The 12560-nt window shown below is 35.5% G+C and overlaps 2 pseudogenes; one reads left to right on the top strand and one right to left on the bottom strand.

The window, feature by feature from the left end:
• The first annotated feature begins 10760 nt into the window (after positions 1–10760).
• Positions 10761–11578, top strand: LOC138831515 (ankyrin repeat domain-containing protein 49 pseudogene; annotated as a pseudogene).
• A 576-nt stretch (positions 11579–12154) lies between these two features.
• On the bottom strand, positions 12155–12253 carry LOC138831520 (U6 spliceosomal RNA; annotated as a pseudogene).
• Positions 12254–12560: the final 307 nt, after the last annotated feature.

Raw genomic sequence — 12560 nt, 5'->3', positions numbered from 1 at the left:
CAACATTGTCTTTATCAGGCTACACTGTGCTCATAATCATCATCTTCATCAAAATTATTATTAGCATCATAGTGCTAATTATTGTAAGTTTGATGTGTCTATGATTTTGCTATTATTTTTCTTTTGATTAATAATTTTAATGTTACCACTGTGCATACATCCATATTAAAATTTTGAACAAATAAAGAAACAAAAAAACTAAACCATATCAGTTAGCTTGACTATGTGCTCATAACAAATTATGGAATAGATTTTTGAAGCATTGCAAATTCCTAACCAATATAAATTAACTTCCTCTTTCCCCCTCACTACACAAAAATATTTAAGAGTTTAGACAGAACTTTTTCAAGTAATATAATGTAAATGTTACTACAATATGATGTGTATATCTAAAATTTCCTTGAAAGTAATAAACTCTACTTTCTATTGAAATATTAGTTATTTTATGCTAGGAAACTTTTTGAAAAATAGACTGTATATCTTTGAAATGATAAAGGTCAAAAACAGTAGAAAAAATTTTAGAAGGAGTCTGTTATGTTTCAAATGTTATGTTTCGAATGACATACATTTTTAGAGATTATTTGTCTTCAGAAATATATACATATATCTAATTTTATTTGTAGAGAGATATACACTATGGTGAAACAAAAATCTTAAAACATAATTAAAATTAACAAATACATCTAAACAAGTGGCAGTGACTCACTCGTATAATTCAACCTCTTCTGTGTAATGAGATCTTAAAATTCAGTTTGAAACTAGCCCAGACAGAAAACTACTTGTTAGATTCTTAAAAACATAAATTAGCTCTGGGCTTCAAGTTGTTGAGTGCTGTCCTTGAGAATAAAAAGGATTAGGGACAATGCCTAAGCCTTGCAAACAACAACAACTGAACTCCAACAAAATGTATCACATTAATTTCACAAAAGCATCTTTTAACTGCTGTGGACATTTCTTAGAAACATGAATACAGGCCCCTGGAAAATGTTAAGTAAAAAGTAAAGAATATTTACATCTATGTTAAAGACGTGAATATTTAGTTTGTTTAAGATATTTAGGTAATGATTAGGAATTAATTATAATGATACATAGGTACTATATTGGGATTGGTCTTTTATTCTATTTTGCCATAGTTATAAGATGATATTTGTAATGATTATATAAAATTACTCTTGCTTCGTATTTGAATTATAATAAATAATAAACTTTTGTGAATGTTTCCAAAGGAAAGGAGTATGAATTCTTATATGATTTCAAAACAATCAAGAAAGTTTTTCCAAGGCTGGTTTGATCTAAGACTATATTTGTTTTCTTATTCTAATTGTCATATGTTTGTAGAAATTAAAATTCCAAAAATTCAATGGATGTTGTCATTCAGGAACATCTTCTTAGATACTAATATTGGAGTCCTTTAAGTGGAATTGTTTTATTTCATTTGTTATTTTCACAAATAAATCAAGATGATTGTGTATTTTCTTTTCACTGCTATTGGCTCTTATCATGAGAATATTTTTTTCCCTAGCAAAGTAGAGAAAAACAATTGGATTGAGCAAGTAACATATGGCTTTCATAAAATGCAGATGCATAGACTCTGTGTTCTGTCATTTACCAAATTTTCATCCAGAAAAGGTTATCAATTATTTATAAGTGATGCATAATTCCTAGGTATTCCAGTTATCACGTACACTTTTTGATTGAGTTATCTCTGTATAAACTCAAAATAAACAGACAAAAACCTCAAAATAGACAGACATTATATCTTTGTTTAAAAAGCTGTAGTTTACAAAGTTTTTAAGCAAACACCAAAAACATCTTTTTAGATATTCTGCATTTTGTGTGGAGTATTTTTTTAAAAAGTTTCTCTTTTTTGCTGACATGTAATTCACTTGCAATATATTATCTCCATGTATTGTATACATTTTAGTGCTTTGGAAGTGAATTGTACAGTCATAGGTTTTCCAAGCCTAATTTTCACAAACTTGCATTTCTTCAAATAGAAATACTGTAAATTTTAGAACAGACATTAAAATAGATATGAAATTCAGTTACAGGAATTTGTCCAGCATACCTCCTCTATAGTGTGTCTTTTCAAAATTTGTTTTTGGGGATTATTTCTAGGGTCTCACACATACTATTCACGTGCAATGTCAATAAACTACATTCCCTGTCCAAACAAGTTTTTTACTTCTCTTTAATATATACATAGAAGTGTAATAAATAGATCCTATAAATTCTCTTTGACATTTTGAAAACTTGCTTGATATAATGATTGTAGTATTGTACAAATTGATTTGCTATGTGGAGTATATCAATTTCTCCACAATTGTACTACAATATTTTGTGTAATCTTTTTATATTATGGTCATACTAGTGAGTTTTCTTTGGATTTATTCTTAGATACTAAAGAGGAACTTATTTCATTTGCTCCTCCTATTGACTATCAATTTACATATGTTCTTTAAAGAAATACCCTATTCGAGAAAAATTTATATAGAATTAGAAGATATAAAAATACTTAGACTCAAAATGATTGTAGCATTAACATTGTAGTATTAACAAATATGTCTCCTATATCTGTTGTATATGTTTTCATTTGTTATATTGTCCTGTGAATTATGAAAGGTTATCAGTTGATATTATCCAGTTTATCCTTGCTTTTATTTACGAACTAATGCTTTCCTTGTCATTTTTTGAAACTTTTAGTGATCCAATGTCATGAATTTTTACATTTATATTTTGTAGGTTTTTACATCTCACATTTAGTTTTATAATATTTGTTTTTATTTTTGTATAAGGATTGAGGTAGTAGTCTAAGAATTTTTTTTTAATCTGGGAGGCAATAGTGACAATACACCGATTAAAGATTCTATTTTTATTTCATAAAGTCATGGCATTCTTTTAAAAAATATACAGACCATAAAACTGAGAACTTTTGTATTGTGAAAATACTGGACAGAAGGGTTACAATTACATAATAGTATTAACCAAAGCATGCTATTTGCAGAGGAATATTTAAATGGTGTAATTTCTTATAAAATTGAACTTTAAATTCAAGGAAATGAATACCAGGAAACTGTCACTTGGAAGATGTGTGAGAAAGTCAAAGGGAAGGAATAAAGAGCTATGGAGGAAGAGATGGAAGGTATAATATTCAATGCAGATAGTATGCAACTAGAAAAAATGAAAGTGGGGTGAGGTTTGGAAGTGTGTGGGTAAGTTATGTAAATATCCATTGTACTTATAAATTGATTTGTGGAATAGAAATTCTTTTGACCAACTATTTAATAAAAATATAATTAAAATCAATGGAGACATCTGATCTTAAACTGCGTTCTCTTAAACCATGAGTCAATATGATAGTCTCCTACTCAGAAATATTATTTGCAGGTATTTTCATCAGAATGATGTAGCGACCGTCTACTCGACCAGTGAGGAAAAACGACCACCACACCAGGAGTCTTCTCAGATCACGCTTTATTGGAGAGCCTTTTAGTTGTAGGAGAGCTTGGGCGCGAGAGAGTGTGCACCTGAAACACAGCCGCTTATATAGGAGAATCGGAACGCGGGTCTTTCTATTGTTGGTCGCCTGCCTTTCACCGTCACCAGGTGTCATGGGATTGGCTGGGGACTCTACCTGGCTCGTGCACGCGCACAGCCCAGGCGTCCCGCCAAGCACCGTCTGGGGTGGTTACCTCAAAGCTGCAAGGGAGTGGGCGGAGTCTCGCCTCGGCTCCCTACAGTTCCCCCTTCTTTGTTTTATGGCAACAGGTAAGAGTAGAGGTTGGGCCTCTGTCTAAGACATTAATGAGAGGACATTGCACTGGTCTTCACCTGAGGGGCGCCTTCCCCAGTGATGACCAGGCCCGTCCGATGCCTTTTTTGCAGAGGTGGGATCTTGGGCATCAACCCACTTGCAACCCAGCATGCTCTTCTTGAGGAGATGAGAACCATCTCCTCAAGTGCAGTGCACTTGCCTTGCACCCTGTCCCAAATTGCAAATTGCATACCTGTCCCGGTGCAATGGGATCCCCTGATCCCTCGGGGTGCTAAGGCTATGCAGAATGGTAAGGCTTAACTGCCTCTTAGGGCCGACAGCCAAATCTGGGGTGAGGATCCACTCTCCAAAGCGGCTAATGCTTGCGAGATAACAACCTTGTCCCTTCTGGTTTGGGCTCGAAGGCGACAGACCAACCATAGGCAGACCACGCATCCTCCCAAGCAGCAGGCTAAAAACATTCCGACTCCCACCCGCTCTTTGGAAAAGGACACCGCAGAGGCAATCCAGTCAGTAAATTGTAACATCCCACAGCATCATTGGTTTAGCTATCACAGGGATTGCTATTAGCACTGTTGCTAACAGCAGGAAGATCAGCTGTATCAGGAGACGAGTGGATGGCATCTTCAAGATGGGGTTCTTCTGCAGTCTCCACCGGCCTGTTCAGTCTCGTTGGCACCCAGTGAGGTACTTCTTGACTCTGTGGAAAAACACAAACAGCTCCCCTGGATCTCGTTATTACCGGATCCGGTCCATACCATTTATTATTAATAACATCCTTCCACATAACCATGTCTTTAGTATCCGTGGAGTCTCTTGTCATATGCCGATCTGCGGCAGACTGATCGTTGTCATTTAGAATTAAAAAATTAAGGGTAAAGAGCGCAAGAGAAAGTCTTTTCCTGGGGGAAGCAGACTCAGCAATTCCCCCCTTTTGCTTTTGAAGCATTTCTTTTATGCTTCGATTAGCTCTTTCCACTATACCTTGTCCTTGAGGATTGTAGGGCAATCCGGTGGTGTGGGCAACCTGCATTTGTGCGCAAAAGGCGTGAAAACCATGGGAAGTATAAGCAGGGCCATTATCCGTCTTAAGTCTAAGGGGCTTTCCCCAAGCTGCCCAAGCTTCTAAGCAGTGTATTCTGACGTGAGACACCTTTTCTCCTGCCAGAGGTGTGGCATAAATGACACCAGAAAAGGTGTCCACAGACACATGTAAATATTTCAACTTACCAAATTCCGTCAGATGAGTAACATCCATTTGCCATAGGGCGTTTGGTCTCAACCCCCTGGGGTTTACCCCCACATGGGGAGGATGAAGAAAGGTAACACAAGATTTACAGGCTTTAACAATATCTCTTGCCACATGCCTGGACAAATTATATCTTTTCCTAAGGGTATTAGCAGGTACATGATACAATCTATGAAAGTCTTTTGCCAATTCTACAGGATCAGCAGCAACCAGAGCCATAGCCCGAGTTGCCTGGCCCACCAAATCATTACACTTTGCCATCGGGCCCGGCAACATAGAGTGGGCACGAATATGTCCAATATAAAAAGGATGTTTTCTGTTTAAGATAAGGGATTGAATCTGTAACAAAACATTAGAAATTGTACTGGCCTGCTTAACTGAAGCAGCAACTTCAAGAGAAGCAACAGCATTTACAACATATAATGAATCAGAAAATAAATTAAAAGGTTGATCAAATCTTTTAAAAACTTCAAGCACAATTAAACATTCAACAGCCTGTGGGGCATTCGGCTGAAAATTAAAGACTACCGGCTGTTTGTGTCCTTGAACAAAAAAGGCACCTTGTCCAGATTTTGATCCATCCGTAAAGATGGTTAGAGCATCAACCAAGGGCTCCTTTGAAGTGACAACAGGAAAATACACTAAATTTTTGTTAACTATGGCAAGCAGAGGATGCTTAGGATAATGATTATCAATTACATTTGGAAATGAGCAAACAAGAATTGCCCACATATCCACTGTAGCTGCTAAAATTTCAACTTGCTCACGGGTGTATGGAATAATTAATTTATCTGGAATTTTTGCAAAGTGCATCAAACAATACTTTATACCCAAAATTGCCTCTTTTTTTAAATTTTTTTTTATTTTTATTTTTTTAATTTTATTTTTTTTCTCAGATCAAAATTGCCTGCTTAGCCACTAATTCAGGAAAATATTGAACAGTTTTTGCTCCCACAGAATCATAGCATTAATAGTTAGCCTTTGAAGCAAGGCAGTGGTATAATTGGCCGTCACTCCATAAGTCCTGACTGCCTCAACTAAATCTTTTAACTGGGAGTAGGAAACCGGCTCAAGAATTCTCTCATTAGTAATTGGATTTTCAAAGACTGGAAAAGCGGCCGCTAACGGCGACCAGGTTTTTTCTTTTATAAAGTGACTCTTCCCTGCCGGCGGGCACGGCGGGGGGGGCCGACGGGTGAGGGGCAGCTCCATTTTCTCTTCCTGGCTGCTGCGGTACTCCCACCCCTAGGGGGCGCCACCCTCCATATCTGTCTGCCTCGTGCTCCGCCGCAGCCTCTTCTAACTCTTCACTATCAGCTGGATCGAGCTGCTCTCCCTCCTCCTCTAACATTTCTTCCTCTGAGTCACTCACAAGATTACTATATTCGTGGTCCCGCCCTTCCACATGTAGGGCTGAGAACCGGTTTGCTTTTAAAGAAGGGCACGGGGGTCTCCTTGAGACCCCCTCCTCTCTGAAACCCTTCTCCTTTTGTGAGGGATGCAGCCCCTCTTGCTTTAATTCTTTAGGATCCTTTTATCTTTTTTCCCTTTTTCTGTTAGGCCTATTTTCCTCCCCCTTACTGTATGCTGACTCTGATAGACTATCCTGATGCTGCGTTAGTACTTTGCGTCCTTCCTGGATTAAATCAAACCCTCCCTCCTCGAGGCAAGTGCGCACCATCAAAAAGACAAGCCACAAAGGAAGAAGCAATGCAAGCAACCAATAAATATCTAAATCTACAGTGAACAGCATACCGGGGGATATTTACCGACGTCCCCTCTCCACGTGTTGAGTTCTGGCTCCGGTTAGGCCTCTCGCGTGGGTCCCGTCCCAGGTTCGTTCCCGGGTTTCAGCACCAGTTGTAGCGACCGTCTACTCGACCAGCGAGGAAAAACGACCACCACACCAGGAGTCTTCTCAGATCACGCTTTATTGGAGAGCCTTTTAGTTGTAGGAGAGCTTGGGCTCGAGAGAGCGTGCACCCGAAACACAGCCGCTTATATAGGAGAATCGGAACGCGGGTCTTTCTATTGTTGGTCGCCTGCCTTTCACCGTCACCAGGTGTCATGGGATTGGCTGGGGACTCTACCTGGCTCGTGCACGCGCACAGCCCAGGCGTCCCGCCAAGCACCGTCTGGGGTGGTTACCTCAAAGCTGCAAGGGAGTGGGCGGAGTCTCGCCTCGGCTCCCTACAGAATGACAGAAAAGTGACCAATGCAATGAATATCAATACATCACACTGTGTATTCTAAATAGACACAATATAAAAATCAGAGTAAAATGTTAGAATTCATTTCATGATAAAATAACAGGTAGAAAGTATCAAATGCTGATTGTTTTTCCAAGTACTTTACCATTGGTATCTAATTTAATCCTCACAATATTCCCATAAAGTGGATCTGCTTCTATTCTTAATTCTCAGATGATGATACTGAAGTCTTCAGAGTTGTAATTATTAGTACAACATGTACACATGGTAAGAGTTAGCCTGTGGTCCATCTCCCGCTGTATCAAATAACCTCATTTTATTTTATGACTAAAATGCCAGAACTTAGTCTACTAATTCTAGGAAAATTTCCCAAAATTAGTGTGTACACTCTAATAATATTTCAATTTATCTTTGTTAGAAAATAGGTAGCTTTAATATGAAAGCTCCAAGTTGATAATCAATTTACACTTCCCTGTTGAAAGGAACTGCTAAAGTATAACATTCATGATTTCTAAATCTGCTTGAGGACCCCATCTCTGTTTAACACAGTCTTACTGATAGAATGACCTGCCCAATTCTCGATGGAAACAGACTGCAGGTATGATGGACCAATCATTTCCACATTGTAGCTCACCTAAGTTGTTTACCAAGAGAAGTATTTGATTGCTTTTGATGTGCAACATTTTGAGAGAAATGTACTACTTTAAAATGTTATTAAAGCAAGACTGATATAAAAATCACTTTTGACCCCATATAAATATTTTACCTTTCATATACCCAAAAACGCACTCTCTCCTATCATTAATGCTAGGAACGAGAAGTTAAAAATCATAGATACCAAGACCTGAGCATGAATTAAAGCGTCTCCAACTTGTGAATACAATTGGTTTAAAAAGTCATCAATACTAAATTTTAAAAAATTTCTTATGATACTGAAGATTGAATTATAAACTATTAACACTTGAAAATAACTCATTTTCTTGGGAGTAGTACACAAAACACAAGATTAATCTTAATCATTTTAAAAGTCTTTATTTATACCAAAAATTCACTCATTTAAATACAAAGATTCTAAAAAGAACTGAAGTACAGACACACAAAGAAAATAATTTAACTGCATCATCTACATTCAGAGAACTGTGTTAATAGACAACAAAGTTATACTAATAATTAATTAGATTACCAAATTCACTTACATTCTTTTATTCTATTTCATTTAGTTTCATAAAAACTAGATTTTCATAAAATGATGCATAAAAGCCTATATACCCACTTACATTTTCAGATCTTAACAATATTTATTTCAGAAATGTCTTTAGCTTTGTAGTCAATGAACTGAAATAATTCTAAAATATTTAAAGGCTTTTCAGAAATTGCAAGACTCACTCTGGAATGTTATTTATATTGGAAAAGATATTCGAAAAGCCTTATTTGTTAAGTTGCGATAATTACTCCCACAAAAGATCCATTAGTGAAGATCCCTTTGCATGTACAAAACAACTTCAAATACATCCATTATCTGGAGATGACACATGCTTTTTGTTTGTTTGTTTTTGAAAGGAATATCTAACAAGCTTATGAACAATACCAATTTTCAGTCAATATCATGGGATATTCAAACGTAAAAATTTGGAGTTGATTATCTCTTAGTGAAAATAGATATCATCTTATAAAGAAAGTTATTTTCAACAGAAAGCCAGAGTTTATCCACCTTGTGTTTCACGGGAATAACCAGAGAGTGATACCTGTTTGGTTAAGTAGGTCAAACTCACTCCATGAGCATATTTTAAAATTATAACCAATTTAAGAAGTCAAATACATATTTTGAACTAACAGTTATCTTACAGCAATAACTTACTATCTAATTATGTCTGTATCTTCTTTCCTAGCATATAATAAGAGCTAAAGCTGTCTCTTTTAACGAACTTAATGTAAATGATTTGATTCTGATGATGTTATTATTTGAAAAATAAAGTGTACAGAAGGGGGGTCGAACTGAAATAACATGACAGAACAATGATAAATAAAAACATTGCAAAAGAGTTAACTCTTTTCAGTCCCACCTTGTCCACATTGGCAAGCAACATTGCAACAGCACATGCACACATACACACATACACACATGTGCACACATGTACACACACATATACATACATGCTAAATTCAGGGTTTATTGTACAAAAAAGTTCAAATAAAATATTAGTGATTAGTACAAATGATAATTTGCCTCACTAAAAAATAATACACAATCCAGTCACCATGGGTTTTACGTTTTACTTGTCTATCCACATGTGACCACTTAATTTATTTTTAATTAATTAACTAATTCATTCATTCATTTGTTTGGTGCTAATAATAGGGCTTGAACTCAGGGCCCGGCTCTGTCCCAGAAATTGGTATTTTTTTGTTTCAATTTTCTCAAGGCTAGCATTTTACTGCTTGTACCACAGCTCCATTTCTAGCTTTTGTTGGTTTCTTTCAAATCAGAATCAAATGGCCTTTTTTTTTGGTTTCGTCTGGTTTCAAACCACAATCCCCAGACTTCATCTTTCTGATTAGCTAGGATTAATGACATGAGCTATTAGTGTGGCTTATACTTTTTCCTCTGTACTTATCTAATCCACATACTTAGATAGTTATCTAAAACTGAGTATAGAAGCAATTTGTACAGTGATGAAATTGTCCTGTCAAAATTTCTTCTTAAGACCATACACAAAAAATGCCATGATTTAATATAAGAGAACTCATTATTGGACATACGAGCTTGAAGAGCTTTCTAATAGATTCATTATTTATTGTTACCCAACATTAGAAAAAATGTATAATGCAGTAAAATAGATGTCCTTTGCATGGCTATTAAAGAAACTTGTTTTCATCTATAAAAGTAGGCCTGTCTATTGTTTTCATGTGGTTTCTAGGATTGATGGTGCTTAATAAGAAGTCAAAATGTATTAGTAGTCCTTTGCTATCAATTAAATCTCACTTTTTCTTCTTGGAGAATATAATTTTCAAAGCAATAGTTGAGAATCTGCAAGGAATAGTTCAGAATCATGCTTCCAGTGCAAGTTGTTCACCACTAAGTAATCCTCGATACCATTTTCCCCAAAGATTTGTCACAGATATAATTGGCTTGCCTTCTCTTGCTGCATGGACCTATTCCTTCATTCTACAGGAAAAGTGTGATTCAACTGATTTCATTCAGAACTGTTCCTACAATTATCAAGGATTTAGATTCTTGTCTGCAATTTGGTCAAAGCTACTTCTCTTTATGTAGACTGCTATAAATGTATTTACTAATTTCAAGTAAATACATAAATTCTATTTCCATCTTTTTCAAAACATAAAATTCTGCGTGATCTATAAATTGATCAGAGACATGCATTTTTTCTCATTCCTAGAATAAGCTGCACATGAAGAAACCACTGGTCCATATTTTCAGTCTGTATCTTTGAATATGGAGGAACATCTTTCCTCTGCTCTCCATCAATTCCCTACTCTACAGTTAGAATAATTTCGAATAGTAAAAATGGAAAAAGAGAAAATAAATCATAGTGAAAAAACAGATGCAGAAAATTCACTGGATTTTGCTGAACATTTCAACTAACATGAACTATTAGGGAAATACATGAACACATCATTCCCACTGGCACTCAAAGTCTCTGGTTAGGCAATTGTCATGAAAATGAGGAACATGATGAACAAGTGAGGAATGGTATCAATTGCAAGAAAAAAATGGAGAAGGATCCAAGCAAATTTCTTCTTTGGGCTGCTGAAAATAATCTGCTTACTACAGTGCAGGGACTACTTTCCAAAAAGGCCACTCATGTGAATACTAGGTATGAAGATGAGTATAACCATCTTCATCAGGAAGCCTACAGGGGATACTTAGACATTTTCCATGAGTTGGTGGCTCAATTGGCAGATATTCTTGCAATAACTGTAGATGGCTGGACACCCCTGCACAGTGCTTTTACGTGGAATAATACCAGAGTGGCTGTTTTCTTACTTCATCATTATCCAGATATCAATTCCCAAACTAAAGGCCTCTTGACCCCCTTTCATCTTGCTGCTGGGAGTAGAGACAGCAAAAACACGTTGGATCTCCATCTGTTGAACCATTATGTCAAATCAGGTCTGAAGAATAAGTTGGAAGAAACTGCATTTGATATTGCCAAAAGGATCAGTATATATCACTACCTCTTTGAAGTTTTGGAAGGCAGTAAAATTGCTCTTCTAAGTCACCATGGTTCGGTTAAGTTTCTTAAATTTCATAAATTGCATTCCATTCTTTGTGTCCATGCAAAATATTTTCACAATCCAAATAACAACAATATCTTACTGTAACAATTTATGGATTCCATATGAATTGCCTTACTTTGATGTCAAAATGTATTCAAAAGAGATTTGTATACATCTATAATGGTTTCTGGAGAGTTTGTGCTTTTTTTAATAAGAAATAATTTTAACTTATCTGTTGAAATGAGTAGTATAGAAACTGAACATATTTCTGGTGTTTGTCTGAAAAAGTATATTTTTAAAATATTCTATCTTCTATGTTTGTATAATGTCCATAATCTATTTTATTCTCTCATAGATATAATACTTGGAATTCTACATTGTTTTATAACATATAGGCTCATTAATAAATGTGTCTTTTCAGATTGCATTCGATATAGAAACAGTGTAAGATTCCTTTTTTCCTAGGTCCTTATATTATATTTCTTTGGGATAAAATGGTAATGTTGTCTAATTTCAAAAGTTTTTTAAATATTATGCTATGTAAAGACTTCAATAATTTGAAGATTTAGCACACTGATGTGAAAATAACTTTTAATTATATGAATTACATGTATTATTACACTTGTAATTTTGTAATCAACTTTTTAATAACTGTTTTTCATTTCTTGCATCTGAAGAATGAAAAATATGGAATACTTCACAAATTTTCATATCATCCTGTGCAATTGCCATGTTAATCTCTGTATTGTTGCAATTTGGGTATACGTGCTGCTGAAGCATGTAGTGTCTTCTAAATTGAAGTATGCAATTTAATGATGCAATCTTTATACAGGCTTATATCCTTGGGTGCCTATTTGTAACAAGGAAACCTTAATGTTCCTAATGGTACTGATCTTATTTCCCTAAAATTCTGTGCATAATGGAAAAAATTATATTGTTCAGACGATTGCTCACATTTTCAATTTTTTTGTCAATGACTATTTTAAGTCTTTTTCATTTTGAGGCATTTATAGCTAGGTCCAAAGGGAATGGCTTTTTGAAGTACTTATTTATCCAACTGAGTTAGCTTTGTAGAACTAATGGATTC

The sequence above is a fragment of the Dipodomys merriami genome, unplaced genomic scaffold (assembly GCF_024711535.1).
Source record: "Dipodomys merriami isolate MVZ:Mamm:240054 unplaced genomic scaffold, mDipMer1.0.p SCAF_199, whole genome shotgun sequence".
NCBI classification, from domain to species: Eukaryota; Metazoa; Chordata; class Mammalia; order Rodentia; family Heteromyidae; genus Dipodomys; species Dipodomys merriami.
The sequence above is the reverse complement of the archived record's forward strand: the minus strand, read 5'-3'. Positions and strand labels throughout refer to the sequence as shown.